This window comes from Elephas maximus, chromosome 20 (genome assembly GCF_024166365.1).
Source record: "Elephas maximus indicus isolate mEleMax1 chromosome 20, mEleMax1 primary haplotype, whole genome shotgun sequence".
Taxonomy (NCBI): Eukaryota; Metazoa; Chordata; class Mammalia; order Proboscidea; family Elephantidae; genus Elephas; species Elephas maximus.
This window is the reverse complement of record NC_064838.1, coordinates 41770672-41787231: the sequence shown is the minus strand read 5'-3', so window position 1 is coordinate 41787231 and position 16560 is coordinate 41770672. Positions and strand designations below refer to the sequence as shown.

The 16560-nt window shown below is 43.4% G+C and overlaps 1 long non-coding RNA gene across 1 annotated transcript in view; it reads right to left on the bottom strand.

Moving 5' to 3' along the window:
• Nucleotides 1-16560, bottom strand: part of LOC126064286 (uncharacterized) — a 51111-nt gene that overhangs the window by 26370 nt on the left and 8181 nt on the right. Inside the window, exon 2 of the long non-coding RNA XR_007514467.1 lies at nt 6512-6574. This is a non-coding gene — a long non-coding RNA (uncharacterized LOC126064286). The remainder of the gene's footprint in view (nt 1-6511; nt 6575-16560) is intronic.

Below are 16560 nucleotides of genomic sequence, written 5' to 3'. Positions count from 1 at the left end.
GGTACAATTCACTGACATTGAGTACGTTCGCCATGTTGTACAACTATCACCACTATCTGTTTCCAGTTTATTCCATCACCATTAACAGAAACTCACTGCCCCCAAAGCAATGACTCCCCCTCTCACCCCGGTAACCACTAAAAAATTTTGGTCTCTATACATTTGCCTACTCTAGGTGTTTCATGTACGTGGGATCATATAATATTTGTCTTCTTGTGACTGACTTATTTCACTCAGCATAATGTTTTCAAGGTTCATTCATGTAGTAGCATGTATCAGGACTTCATTTTTTTCATTAGGGCTGAGTAATATTCCATTACATGTATATAACACATTTTATGTATCCATTCATCTGTTGATGGACATTTAGGTTCATTCACCTTTTGGTTATTGTGCTTAAATGAACATTGGTGTACAAGTATCTGTTTGTAGGGAGTGTTTTTTAAAACAATTACAGGCAAGTGTTTTAACTTTATGGCTGCCTAAGGCAGCATGGGAGCCCTGCTGGAGCAGTGGTTAAGGGCTTGGCTGCTAACCTAAAGGTCGATGATTGGAAGCCCTCAGCTACTCCATGGGAGAAAAATGTGGCAATCTGTTTCTGTAAAGATTTACAGCCTTGGAAACCCTATGGGGCAGTTCTATTCTATCCTACAGGGTTGCTATGAGTTGGAATCAATTTGATGATGACAGGTTTGGTTTTGTTAAGGTAGCATATAACAGTTGGGGCAGACAACAGACTAACCAAAAAGCTTAAAAGGAAAAGTTGAGGAATGAGATGGTTATGTTGTTGTTGATAGATGCCATCGAGTTGGTTCCGACTCACAGTGACCCTACGTGCCACAGAATGAAACACTGCCCAGTCCTGTGCCATCCTCACAATCATTGCTATGCTTGAGCACATTGTTGCAGCCACTGTGACAATCCATCTTGTTGAGGGTCTTCCTCTTTTCTGCTGACCCTGTACTTTACCAAGCATGACATCCTTCTCCAGTGACTGGTCCCTCCTGACAACATGTCCAAAGTATGTAAGACGCAGTCTCGCCATCCTTGCTTTCAAGGAGCATTCCAGTTGTACCTCTTCCAAGATGGATTTGTTTGTTCTTTTGGCACTCCATGGTATATTCAATATTCTTTGCTGACACCACAATTCAAAGGTGTCAATTCTTCTTCAGTCTTCCCTATTCATTGTCCAGCTTTCACGTGTATATGATGCCACTGAAAATACCATGGCTTCGGTCAGGCACACCTTAGTCTTCAAAGTGACATCTTTGCTTTTCAACACTTTAAAGAGGTCCTTTGCAGTAGATTTTCCCAAAGCAATGTGCCTTTTGATTTCTTGACTGCTGCTTCCATGGGTGTTGACTGTGGATCCAAGCAAAATGAAATCCTCGACAACTTCAATCTTTTCTCCATTTATCGTGATGTGGCTTATTGATCCAGTTGTGAGGATTTTTGTTTTCTTTATATTGAGGTATAATCCATACTGAAGGCTGTGGTCTTTGATCTTCATCAGTAAGCACTTCAAGTCCTCTTTGCTTTCAGCAAGCAAGGTTGTGTCACCTGCATAATTCAGGTTGTTAATGAGTCTTCCTCCAAACCTAATGCTCTGTTCTTCTTCATGTAGTCCAGTTTCTTGAATTATCTGCTCAGCATACAGATTGAATAGGTTTGGTGAAAGGATACAATCATGATACACACCTCTCCTGACTTCAAACCACTCAGTATCCCCTTGTTCTGTCTGAACAACTGCCTCTTGATCCATGTACAGGTTCCTCACAAGCAGAATTAGCTGTTCTGGAATTCCCATTCTTCGCAATGTTATCCATAATTTGTTATGATCCACACAATCGAATGCCTTTGTGTAGTCAAAACACAAGTAAACATCCTTCTGGTATTCTCTGCTTTCAGCCAGGATCCGTCTGACATCAGCAATGATATCCCTGGTTCCATGTCCTCTTCTGAATCCGGCCTGAATTTTTGGCAGTTCCCTGTCGATATACTGCTGCAGCCACTTTTGAATGATCTTCAGCAAAATTTTGCTTGCGTGTGATATTAATGATATTATTCAATAATTTCTGCACTTGGTTGGATCACCTTTCTTGGGAATAAGCATAAATATGGATTTCTTCCAGTCAGTTGGCCAGGTAGCTTTCTTCCAAGTTTCTCAGCATAGACAGGTGAGCACTTCCAGTGCTTCATCTGCTTGTTAAAACATCTCAATTGATATTCTGTCAATTCCTGGAGGCTTGTTTTTCACCAATGCCTTCAGTGCAGGTTGGACTTCTTCCCCAGTCATCTTTTGAGTGCCTTCTAACCTGGGGGGCTTATCTTCCAGCACTATATTAGTCAGTGTTCTGCTGCTATTCATAAGGTTTTCACTGGCTAATACTTTTCAGAAGTAGACTGCTGGGTCCTTCTTCCTAGTCTGTCTTAGCCTGGAAGCTCAGCTGAAACCTGCCCTCCATGAGTGACCCTGCTCGTATCTGAATACTGGTGGCATAGCTTACAGAATCACAGCAACACGCAAGCCCCTACAGTACAACAAACTGACAAACACATGGAGGAGATGCCTATAGGGGCTTGAAAATGCTACAATATATTCCTGGGAATCTAAAAGGCCACTCACATGCATAGGAATGTGTGCATGCCCAGGACTCTGCACAAGCTCAGGGAAGACCTGAAAAGGCCATAAGCTCTGGCCTGTGCTTGACCTTGAGGCTCTGTGTAAACAAGAAGTGAGGGATAATGTGGAGTTGTAACTGCCTGCCTGAGCATTTAAATTATTCCCCAACATAAACTCAGAGTACTTTGGCAAAGCCTGGGAGATTTATTGGTTCCAGGAATTTAAGAATATCATTGTTTCATCATTAACTGACAAACTAAGCTGAGTAGAGACTTCAGTGGTCTCACACAACAAAGAATACAGACTTCATAGAATTAGCTCAGAAAAGTCATTAACAAACAGGCAGGAACAACTATAACTAGCAGCAATGACAACAAACCCTAGAGACGAGAAAAATCTGATTTCTAAAATTGCCACATTATATTATTTAAAATTTTCTGTTTTTCAACAACAAGATTCCAAGACACGCAAAGAAACAGAAATTATGGCCCATACATAGGATAAAAAATAATAAATAGAAACTACCCTGAAGATGCCAGAGATTGGACATATTAGAAAAAAGACCTTAAGTTAGCTATTTTAAATACGTTCAAAGAACTAAAGGAAACATGTCTAAAATACTAAAAGAAAGTATGAGAATGAAGTCTCACAAATACAGAATATCAATAAAAAGATAGGAATTACAAAAAAAGAACCAAATAGAGATTCTGGGGTTGATAAGTACAATAACTACAATGAAAAATTCACTAGGAAGCTTAAACTGGCAGAAGAAAGAATCAGTAAACTTGAGGAAAGGTCAATTGAAATTATCCAGTCTGAAAAAAAGAAGAAGAAAAATCAACAGATCAGAGACTTGTAGACCATTAGGCATACAAACATATGCATAATGGGAGTTTCAAAAGGAAAAGAGAGAGAGAAAAGGGCAGAAAGAATATTTGAAGAAATAATGGTCAAAAACATCCTAAATGTGATGAAAAACATTAATTTACACATCCAAGAAGCTCAACACACTCCAAGATAAATTCACAGAGATGTACACCTAGACACATAAAAGACAAATTATTGAAAGACAGAGAATATTGAAAGCAACAAGAAAAAATCAGCAAAATACATGAAGCAAAAACTGACAGAATTGAAAGGAGAAATAGATAATTCAGCAAGTCTTCATGGGTGGCAAAATTGTATAGAACTTAATACACATATACACACAAAGGAGGACAGGTAAAACTGAGGAAATCTGAATAAGATCAATGTATCAATGTCAATATCCCCTTAGTGATATTATACTATAGTTTTGCAACATGTTGCCATTTAGAGAAACTGGGCAAAGCATACAAGGATCTCCCTGTATTATTTCTTATAATCGCATGTGAATCTACAACTATCTCCAAATAAAAAGTGAGGAAATTGTTCTTTTTTTTCTCAATCTTTCTGATTACTTCAAAGGAGAAAGTCTAAATATGATATGAATGTATCTTAAACACTTCTCTGACATTTCCAAATTCCCCTTTTGAACAAAGAAAGAGCAGGCTTCGTTCTCAAAGCCTTCAGCAGAAAATATCTAGTTATAATTCAATAATGATTATTTTCATTAAGTTTATTTTGAGAGACTCATTGTGCATTTATAATGGTGATACAACATTTTTCTTTTAAAAATTGAAGTTAAAATTTTAATCAAATCTTGGTAAATAGCAATACTGACAGTGTGGGCTATGTAAAAAATAATGAAGGTAGTGTGCAAATTACCAAATTTGAGGGAACACAAAACCCTAGGAAAAAAGTCAACTTTTTTTTGAAAGTTTAGTATTAATTTTTTGAAGAATCTCAGTACCTCGTAATACAAATATGGAATATTGCTCAGGGTAGCAGATTTCTTAATGACATTAAATATTTTTGAAGTATAGCGTACCCACAGAAAAGTGTCCACATCATAAGAGTACTGCTCAATAAAATTCCCCTTAAATGGATCTAAAATGGTGTGCAATTTCAATCAATATGCCAGCAGAAATTTTTTGTGAAATTTGACAAGCCGATTCTTAAATGTATATGGAAATGGAAAGGCCCAACAATAGCCAAGGCAATCTGGAAGAGGAATGAGAAAGGTGAGGACTTACACAACCAGATATTAATATCTATTATTTAAGTACAGTAGTTAAGACAGTGTGGTATTGGCATAAGGCTAGGAAAACAGATCAATGGTTTAGAAATAGACACTTAAATATACAGTCATCTGATTTATGACAAAGGTGACACTGGAGTGAAACGGGGAAAGGATGGGTTTTTTAATAGGTGACACCAGTCTATTGGTGCTTCTCTGGCTATGCTCACTGATCACTGACATTCTCCATGGGGCCTGAATACCCAACCACGGCACATGTGCATTAGCCCCAGAGCTGTGAGGGCTTCTCCACAGCTCAGAGCCATAACAAGGGTGATCTGACTCAAGCTTGAACTCTACTCACCCCCTCAACTCCTGCTATGAAAATGTACACTCCTTGCCACTTAGGATCCCCTCAACCCTAGCCCATCCTCCTGGGTGAGGAGCCAGCAAGATGAATGTATACTGCAGCCTCCAAGTTGGCCCCCGAGGATCCTTACCTCCTGGCATTCAGGTCCTTCTGTGGTCTCCTCCCACACTGAATCAAGACTGACTTGTGCGACTTCAGAGGTGTGGTCATATCAGACATTGTGAAGGTCCCTGAGTGGCACCAATGGTTAAGCGCTGGACTACTAACCAAAAGGTTGTTGGTTCAGACCCACCCAGAGGTACCTTGGAAGTAAGTCCTGGTGATCTGCTTCCAAAAGTTTACCTCCTTGAAAACTCTATGGAGCAGTTCTACTGTACACACATGGTGCTGCCATGCGTCAGAATCAACGTGACAGCGACTAACAACATATCAGACATTGCAGCTTCTGGCTTGTTCCTTTGGATGCTTTGCTCAGGGGAAAGTCAGCTGCTATTTCGTAAGGACACTCAAGCAGCCCTATGGAGAAGCCCATATGTAGAGAAACAAATTTCCCAGCACCAGCTTGCCAACTCCGTGAATGAGTCCACTTGGAAGCAGATCCTCCAACCCTAGACAAACCTTCGGATAATTCAAGTTCCCAGCCTTGGAGTCTTTCAGCTGAGGCCCTAGGTGTCATGAAGTAAAGACCTACTGGGTTCTGAGTTCCTAAGCCAAAGAAATCATAAGGTAATAAATGATTATTATTTTATGTCACTAAGTTTTGAGGTTTTTTTTTTTTTTTTTGCAGTAATAGATAACCAATACAATGGCTGAAGCCTGATGCCCTTCTGGATCAACCTATTGACCCTGGAAGCTTCCACACATTAGCCTTACCTAAAGGGAGTTTGTAGGCAGCTCCCTGCACTCTTCTTTTTTCCGTCAGTCTCTCCCTTTTCCCTATCCAGGGAAGCAGAAGGCAGGATCTACACACCTGTGTCCTAATCACAGATTCTGTTGGGAAATGAGATAGATCCTCATCTCCCCTGCTTATACCCCCACCCAAATTTTAAGAGTACGTCTGTTAGAACCCCCCTTCACTTTGGCGATGGTGGAGAAGGGAAAAAAAAGAAAAAGTGCCCCTCAGCAGGCCTATGACTTATGTGGATTTCCTCCCACCTCTTCCCACACTTTTACTCACAAAGGGTGTTGGGGCAGAGGGGAAGGAAGTGGGAGTGAGCCATTGTGGTAGGGCCAGTTCTGCCACCTCTCTGTACACTCCTAGGGCCTGTTCTTGTTCCAGTCTTGGCGGATGTCCTTAAATCATCCTTAAATATGGGGTCCTCAGCACTCTCTGTCCTCAATTTTGGATCCTGATTGTTAATACACCAGGAAAACAGGAAACGGCTCTCTTAACATCCGGATCAAAGCATTCATGACTTACCAGGCCCTGGTCTTTCTGCTTGGGTTTCCTTACTGCTCCCTCTTCCGTCCCTGTAGCTCTATCCTGCAGGAATGAGGAATCGTCAGCAATTTCTGGAATGAGTTATGACATGCTCTGTCTTTTCTTCAAACCTCTGCACACAGTTGTCCCTCTGCCGGTAATCACCTTCCTCTTTCCTTGCCTAGCAGATACTTAGTCACCTTTTATGAGTCCTCAGCACTGCCACCTCTGGAAAGCCCTCCTAGCCCACTGTGTCTCCTTAGGTGCCTCTTCTGAGCCACCCAAGCCCTGTTGCTTCCTTTATCACACCGTATTTGTGGCAGAGGCAGAAAGCTACCCACCAAAATTCATGTTCCCTCTTCCATAGCATATACTTGTTGCTGGAAAGCAGCTGCACACCCCATTTCCCTGGGTGTATGTATGTCCTGGAAACCCTGGTGGCATAGTAGTTAAACGCTATGGCTGCTAACCAAACGGTCGGCAGTTCAAATCCGCCAGGCGTTCCTTGGAAACTCTATGGGGCAGTTCTACCCTGTCCTATAGGGTCGCTATGAGTTGGAATCAACTAGACAGCACTGGGTCTTTTTTTTTTTTAGTGTATGTCCCTGGGTAGCATGAACAGTTAGGAGTTCAACTACTAGCTCAAACCCACCCAGAGAAACCTCAGAAGACAGGCCTGGTTATCTACTTCCAAAAGGCCACAGTCTTGAAAACCCTACCCAACAATTCTACTATGCACCCATGGGGTTGCTGTAAATCAGAATTGACTCAACAGCAACCAACAACAATGACCAAGCTAAAGGCTGGCAGTTTTAACCCACCCAGCACACCACGGAGGAAAGGCCTGGTGATCTGCTTTCCATAAAGATTAAGCCAAAACCAAACCCAGTGCCTTTGAGTTGATTCTAACTCATGGTGACCTCATAGGACAGAGTAGAACTGCCCCATAAAGCTTCCAAGGCTATAAATCTTTATGGAAGCAGACAGCCTCATCTTTCTCCTACAGAGCGGCTGGTGGGTTTGAGCTGTGGACCTTTTGGTAAGCAGCTGAGTGTTTTAACCACTGAAAGATTACAACAAAGAAAGCCCTATGGAAGAGTTCTATTCTGTAATACACGGGGTCACCATGAGTGAGAACATACTCTATGGCAACAGGTTTGTTTTTTGCTTGTTTTGTTTTGTTTTGTATCCAGGTGTGGCCATTTGACTAGCTCTTACCAAAGAAATGTGAGCAGAAGTGATGTGTGTAATTTCCCTACAAAGGTGTTTAAGAAGTAGGTGTACCATTTCCACAAAGTTGTCCCCCTTCTACTAACTGTATTTAGACAAACACAACAAGATCTTTGGGGATGGTGGTCCACAAAGTGGAAAGAGTCTAATACCTTCAGTGAAAAGTGTGAAAGAAAGGTAATTGTTTGGGATGTAATTCCCTTGGGGGCCTATTTTTTATAGCAGCTAGTATTTTTTTTTTTTTAGTATTACCCTACCTAACACAGTATGGTAATTGTCTATTTACTTATATCACCTTGCTAGACTAATCTTAAAAGAAAAGTGAGAGTTCTTCAGATGAATGGGGGAGGGGGGAAGGCCAGGAAAGCAATAAATTTATGATCATTCACTAAATATTCAGAGCCCTGGTGGCGCAGTGGTTAAGGGCTTGGCTGCTAGCCAGAAGGTCAGAGATTCGAACTCACCAGCCACTCCATGGGAGAAAGATGTAACAATCTGCTTCAGTAAAGATTTACAGCCTTGGAAACCTTATGAGGCCATTCTATCCTGTCCTACAGAGCTGTTCTGAGTTGGAATTGACTAGATGGCAATAGGCTTAGTACTAAATATTCACTGAGTACCTATCATGTCCCAAGCACTGTCCCAGGCATTGGAGTTACAGCAGTGGTGCAGACAAGGTCTCTGCTCTCTTGGAGCTAAAATTCTAGTGGGAGAAACAATGAACAGAGGATCATTTCCAAGACAGGTGACATAGAGAAAATGTAACACTAACAAGGTAATGGGATAGAGAATAACTGGGAAATAGCATTAGACAGGGTGACCCAAGAAAGCCTCCCTGAAGTGTCATTGAAGTGAAGCTCAAACAGTAAGAAGGATCCAGGCATGTGAAGCTCCTTGAGGAGAAGAGAAGAGAGTACTGTGCTAGACAGAGGGACTAGAAGGGCTAAGGCCCCCAGGTGGAAACAAGCTCGGTGTATTTGAGAATAGGAAGAAGGCCACTGCAGTGTGGATGGAATGGACTAATCAGGGAGGGGAGCGAGAAGAAATGGGGGCAGGGTCACTCCCCATCCTTTATTTTTTTCTCCATCACATTTATCACCACTTAATATATTATGCATTTTTACTTATTTACATGGTTTATTTTCTGCCTCAGGGATTTTTGTCTGTTTTGTTCACTGCTATCTCCCTAGGGCCTAGGATAGCCCCTGGCACAGAGTTAGTGTTCAAGCTATGTTTGTGAAAATTAGATTAGGGCCTGATGGTGTAGGGCCACGAAGGTGCAGTAGGACCATTCTAAGCCAGGGGTTCAGGGGAGCACACAGGGAAAGTGTGTGTTGTTAGGTAAAGGCAGGACATCCCCCTGCAGCCCTGTCAGTGTGCAGCCAGAGCAGTTGTTTAGTCCACACTGTAGCCAAAAGGACAATGGAAGCAGGGGTCCCAGCCCCTATGGGGCTTGTTAATCCGAAGTGCAGAATCTGAAGCAGGTAGATTGCAGTAGCCCGATGTAGTGGAGCCAGGAGGGACATTGCCCACGTCAGAGAACATGGAAGGAACCCACAGCTGCAGAGGGCGTTGCAATGCCCTCTCGCAGCCCCATTAGCTCAGTGTTGCAGCGGAGCTCTGGGCGTAGGTAGCCCATTGGCCGCAGCGTTACCTCCACCCTTCATAATGTCATTTGATCTTTCCATCCATCCAAGGCTCTCAATAGGGCAGGAACTGTCATCCTCATTACACAGAAAAGGGAACTGAGGCTAATTTTTCCACAAGACTCTTTCAGATACAAGTGACAGAAATCTAACTTGACCTGACTTGTCTTAGCTTGGCTCCCCCCAAAACAGAGCCTGAGGCCAAGCTCAACATGCTGCCACTTTATTGGGGGTTTCAACCTTGGGGCACCAAAGTGAAGAAAATGAGAAGTGAGGAAAGGACGGAGGGAAGGAGGGAAACCAAACACAAGGTAGCGTGTTACCAAACTGGCCACAGATTTTCAACACAGCTAGCTGTTGGGTCCCAAGTAAGGCTGCCAGATCAAATATAGGAAGCCCAGTCACATTTGAATTTCAGATGAACAAGTATTTTTATTTGCTAATTCTGGCAACCTGAGTCCCATGGAGTGTCTCCAGAGGAGCCATATGGAACAGTCTACAGGGGAGAAGAAAAGCAGGGACTTTAACCTCTCAGGTCTTCTCCAAATTCTGAGTCTCACTGGTCAAAGTTTACCCATGGGGATGTTCACTCCTCCACATTTCTGGGTTATATTACTTGGTACCTCTGGGCAATCACAGCAGAAACCAGAGTCTCCATGGCTCCACTCAGATAGACCTGGTCACTGAAGCTGCTGCACCTCCTGCGGAGACCAGCCCCTGGGATCAATTGTGACTTTCCACTAAGCCACTGGTCAAGGCCTGGGGGCAAAGGGGTGGGATGCAGGGAGGTGGACTCAGGCATAGCTGGGTACATATGCCAAAATTTTTCTCATTAAGACTAAGTCTCCCTCCATCTAGTTGTTTTCCTTTGTTTTGCCTTTGGCTTCACTCTCAGGTAAGCTGTCCCCTGAAGGAGACAAGGAGGCCCCTCACAATTCTAGACATTTCTTATTCTTTCTCCATGGGGAAAAAGTCTTCCTTTTTCTTACAAGTCTACCTCCACTCCAAAACAAACCCAGGCTTGAGAGTTATTGGCCCTAATTGGCCTGTATGTGATCTGGTCAAGTGCCCATCTCTAAGAGCCACTGAGGGCATAGGGCTGCAATATGTGCCTTGTGTGCCGGAAGGCTCTAGAAAGCACCTGTGGCTGGAGGTTCCTAAGGAAGAGGAAGAATGGTAAGAGGTTTCATTGTACGCGATGTCTGGTTGTCTTTTTGTTAGTTAGTCCCCTGCCACACACATACACAGAACTGGGAGCTCCTGGAGTGCAGGGACTATGGCTGGGTCATCTCTGTGTCCCTAAGTTCACCCCTAGGTGCCAGGGACTGATTACTTTTGAACAAATGATTGAATGAATGAATGAACCTTTGTTTCCTTCATAGCATCTAGCAGAAAAGTGCCTGAAGCAACCACCAGAGATTTATCTCACCTGGCAACTGACATGTCACTTCAATCATTTCCTTACATGTGATGGGGCACTTTATAAGCCACTTTCACATCTTATTCCCACAGTCACTCAGAGAGGAGTTTATTTGCCCCATTTTAAAATGAAGAAATTGAGGCCCAGAGAGCTCAAGAGAGTTGCTCAAGGACACAGGAGCTCAGACTGGATGCTGGAGGCCAGGAAAAATAACCAAGGATGGAAGGCTAGGGTTCATGGTCAAGGGCACATAAGGCACAGTCAGTCAGCAACTCCTGGATTGATAAGCATTGCCAAAGGAGAAACTCTTGAGCAAAACTGGTCATGTTAAAATAGTAAAACCCAGAATACTTTATAAATCATGTAAAGCTGGGTCAGATAAAATAATTTGACATTTTATTCTGATTTGAATTGTTCAATCACGTGGAGCATTGGGAACAATGAGGCAGATCTGAGCCTGTTGGTCCTTTGGGAACTCAGTCTAGATAGGGGAAAGATGCATATGCAGACAGGAGGGAACTGTGTCATGGGGCCACAGCAAGGGCATACCAGGGCTATGGGGTTCACCATGGGAACAGAATAGAAAAGGGAGGTAGCCAGGAAAGGCTGTGCAGTGCAAGCAACCTGTGAAGGGAGATATATCTCACACATAGACGCACAAACACACATACTTTCTCTTTCCTTAAAACCTTCCCAGAAAATCTTCTCACACATTGCATAAAGTTCCAAGATGGCATTGGTGGTCCAGTGGTAGAATTCTCACCTTCCATGCAGGAGACCCAGGTATGATTCCTGGTCAATGTACTTCATGTGCAGCCACCACCCATCTTCTAGCAGAGGCTTACATATTGCTATGATGCTCAACAGGCTTCAGCAGAGCTTCTAGACTAGGAGGGACTAGGAAGGAAGGCCTGGTGATCTACTTCTGAATATCAGCTGATGAAAATCCTATGGATCATAACAGTCCAATCCGCAACTGATCATGGGGATGATGAAAGGCCAGGCATCGTTTTGTTCCATTGTGCATGGGGCCACCATGAGTTGGGAGCTGACTTGATGAGAGCTAATAACAGTTACATAAATCCTGAAGGCCTTACCATGACCTATGTGACCCCGTATAATCTCACTCTGCCCATTTCTCCCACGTCACCTCTTTCCACTTCCCCCCTTGCTCACTGCTCCAACCACATTGGCCTCTTTGCTGTTCCTTGAACAGGGCACCTTGTTTCTACACAAAGATTTTGCCCTTACTGGTCCCTCTATCTGTAACATTTTCTTCCCAGATATTTCCAACAGGCTGACTCCATATTGTCACACAGTTCTCCGCTCAAATGCCGCTTCCTCAGAGAGGTCTTTTCTACTACCCATATTAGGGGTCTAATATCACCTCTCTTCCACTGCCCCATAACACGAAATTGTCATCTGCATCCCATTAATCACTTTATGGGCTTTATTTTTTTATGTAAATATTTGACAATAAATATAGTCTCATGCTTAAAGCTTAAAGATACTATAAAAGGTATGCACTGAAAATCTAGCTCCCACCCCATCCCCGTTCATCAGGTATGGTGGCTTTGTATTGTGTCAGCTTGGCTAAGCTGGAACTCCATTTCCCAGCATTCTCTTCTTCTTATGGTTCTGTATTTCCGTTGGACACAAGAGATGTTTTGCATGAAATTTGGAAGGCAAGAGTGGAACAGCAGTCATATTGTTTACGCTCTGAAGGTCATGCAGGACACCAGACACAGGGATAGCTCACACGTGGTGTCACTCATCTGCTGGCCTTATTGGCATAGGGCAGTACTCAGACCTGCATCTCTTCCAGTCCCCACTAGATCTCCTCCTTCAGCTTCTCTGAATCCTGGGCCAAGAGTGTGCAGCTCTGTGGTGAAGGGAGGCCAGTTCAGCTGCAGGTCACCCTCCTATGGCAGTAAAGTTGGAGGTGATGAGAGAAAACATGGGTGCAAGTTGGTCTTCGCGGGTTCTAGTTGTCCTCATAGGTTCCAGTGTGTCATTTGCTCTCATTTACATGCAGCTTTTCTTCCTGACCTCTGGCCTAGCTGACCTGCACTGACCAATGTTGGACTTAACACGAGATACAGAAGCAACAGCCTTTGTAGACTTTCTACCAACTCTCACAATTGTGTAAGGTCTATAGTTAATTCCTTCTGCTAGGCACCCGTGGTGGTTTTTTTTCTGAAGTATATTCTATTCTACCCCACTTCTCTTTTCTTTCTTTTTATTAAAAAAAAGGTAGTATATGATATATACTGTTCTATGTCTTTTTTTTTTTTTTTATGTCTTGTTTTATCACTTAATAACATCTCCCGGAGACCATTCCATATCAACATATGGAGAATTCCTTCATTCTTTTTTTTTTTAATAGTTACACACTATTCCATTGACTGGATGTACTATATTTTACCAGTTGCCTATTGATGGAAATTTCAGTGAAACTCTCATTTATGTGTGTGTGTATGTTGACTTGTACATTGTCTACCACACTAAGTGGTAAGGCTGTTGAGAGCAGGGGCCTGGTTTTTCTTGTCTACTCAGCACCTTATAATGCCTAACACTATAGATTATAACATTTCTACACTTTCTCTGTGGGTCTTATTCACACCTATTGCTTCCATTCCCATCTACTCCCAAATCTCTGTTTTCAGCCCAGATTGCTCTGAGGGACCCAGATACTCACCTACCCATATTCTGCCTCAGCTCAGTATATCTAACAGCCTCCTCCATATCCCCACTTGGGTGGCCCACAGAGGACATCCTGTGTCAGGATTTCTTTGAAACTGAACTCCTTACTCCACACCTCCTCTAACCCTTCTCTTCTTGGCTCCAATCTCCTCTGTCTCTCTCTGACCTGTCAAGCTCATCCGAATAACCTCAGGTCCAGCCATGTCCTGCTGATGTAACCAACTTTCTTGAGTGAGTTGTGTGCATGGATCAATAAATCACAACTGCTGCCTTTCCCTCCCGACTCAGCCTCGCATCCCTGCTCAGGCTTCCTCCTTTCTCATCCAGTTCCTGAACTTTTGGTCTTACCGCCTGCAGGACATCAAGATGCAGAGGACTCTGAAAACTGCTGTGATCGTGTCATTTCCTAGTTAACAGCTCTGATCTGCTCCCATCCCCAATGGGTGCTACTAAAGATCTTTTACACAACAGTTCCCTTTTCCTTTATTCTGTATAGCCCCATTCCAATGACCTATTGCCATGTAAGAAAGTACCCCAAAATGTAATGGCTTAAAACAACAATTTTTTAGCATCGTTACGGGCCTGTAGGTTGACTGGGCTTAGTTGGGTGGTTTTCACTTGGAGCATCTTGTACAGTCAGATTGAGATGCGGGCCATAGTCATTTGAAGGTTCAATAGGGCCGGATTTCCCAGGTGGCTCGTTCACGTGGCTGACAGTTGATGCTGGCTGCTGACTGCTGACTGCTGACTGCTGACTAGGAGCTTAGCTGGGGCTGTTGACTAGAATACCTATGCACGGTTTGGGCTTCTTATAGCATAGAGTCTGGTTTCTAAGTAAGAGCTTCCAGAGAGACAGCATTCCAAGGGACCTGGGCAAAAGCAGTAAGGCTTTGGACCTGGGCAAAAGCAGTAAGGCTTTTTATGCTCTAGCCTTGGAAGTCACAGGATGCCACTTCTGCTGCATTGTATTGATCAAAAGTCACTAAGGCCAGCCCAGACTCAAAGAGAGGAGAAGTAGGCTCCACATCTCAAAGAGAAGAGGAACAAAAATTTGCTGCCATCTTCAATCTACCATAATCCACCTTCTGGACACAAATTACTTCTATTTTTCCCATGTGCAAAATATATTCACCTCCTCCCACCCACCAAACCAAACCCACTGTTGTCGAGTTGATTCTGACTCATAGCAAGCGTCCCTATAGGACAGAGTAGAACTGCCCCATTGGGTTTCCAGACTGCTACATCTTTCTCCCGTGGAGTGGCTGGGTTCAAACCACTGAACTTTCAGTTAGTAGTCGAGCGTTTAACCACTATGCCACCATGGCTCTTTGCAAATAAGCTAGAGACACATTATCTGCCCCCCACAAGCCCAACATACAGTATTGACAAGCAAAAGCTAACCAGAGTAGACACTTCTGTTCAAAAAGGGAGAAAACAGGAGTGACACAGCTGCCACTGGGTCATAGCAATTCTGAAATCCAGCGGGGCACATGTTACCAGTTCTTGATTAACACCCTATCCTGCTCCCTGGAAATGATTTTCTGCAGCTCTTGACTCTCCTCTTGGCTCTTAGGTTCTTTCTGAGTCATCCTTACTTTCCATAAGAAACAGCCCATGCTTGCATCTGAATATCCTTCTCCGTGGGCTTCTTAGAAATCTGGAGGGGAGGGGAGGTAGTTCATAGGTCTCCTTCTATTTTTGTACCTTGCCTTTTCACTTATGTCACTTATTCCCTAGTCAAAAACCAAACCAAACTGAGTCTATTTCAACTCATAGTTCTTCCCTATAGGACAGAGTAGAATTGCCCCATAGGGTCCTCAAGGACTGGCTGGTGGATTCGAACTGCCAACCTTTTGGTTAGCACTGCAAGAGCTCCAGACTTATTCCCTACTGGCTACTTTATCTTCAAACCTAGCATTTTGAATGACTGCAGAATGAAGTGGACTTACCATAAATTCTTAGACTTTGAGAATATTTCCAATTTCCATTCCTCTGAATACTCTATAAACTATACTCATTGAGTGCCTACTGTGTCCCCAGTACTGTTCTAGGAATCAGGGATCTGAGACAATGAATAAGACAGACAAAAATTCCTGCCTTCGTGGAGCTTCCATTCTAGCGGGGGAGACGAACAATAAGCAAATACCGAGTAATATAAGGAAACAAGAAAAGCAGGGAAGGGAGATAGCAAGTGGAAGTTTTGTGGGAGATGGGCATAGAGAGAGATGCTTCAGTTTTAAATCGGGAAGGCCATTCTCACTGAGAGGGTGACATTTAAGTCAAAAGCTGAGGAAAGTGAAGGAATGGCTATGCAGATATATGGGGGAAGAACTTTCCAGCTAAAGGGAAATACAACTGCAAAGGCCTGAGTTAGACGTGTGCCTTCCCTTAAACTCGTAATGTTTGAGCAGAGTGATCAGAGGGGATAGCAGTAGGACATAAGGTCAGAAAGATATTTGGGGGTCAGATAGTGTAGGACATTTTCATTGTAAAGCCTTCAGTTTTTACTCTGAGTGAGATAGGGACCTCTTGGAAGAGTTTGAGCAGGAGAATAACATGGTTTGACGTTTTTATGGAATTACTCTGGCTGCTATGTAGAGAACTGATATAGGATGAGGTGGGTATGAGTGGAAGCAGGGAGCTAAGGTTGTTCCCATAATCCAGGTGAGAAATGATGGAAGCTTGGACCAGGTGGTAGCAGCAGAGATGGCAAGAGGTAGTCACATTCTGGATATATTTTGAAGGCCGTCAGTGAGGGTTACAAGAGACAGAGAGGGGTGGGGTGTTAATTTCCTAGGGCTGCTGTAACAAATCACCACAAACCTCGTGGCTTAAAACAACAAAAATTTATTTTCTTCCAGTTCTAGAGGCCAGAAGTCTAAAATCAAGGTGTCAGCAGGGCCACACTCCTTCTGGAGGCTCTCGGGAAGAATTCTTCCCTGCCTCTTCCAGCTTCTGGTGACTGCCAGCCTTCCTTGTGGCTGCTTTGCTCTAATCTCTGCCTCCTTTTTCACATCTCCTCTTCTCTCTGTCTCTTTCCTTTTTATTGT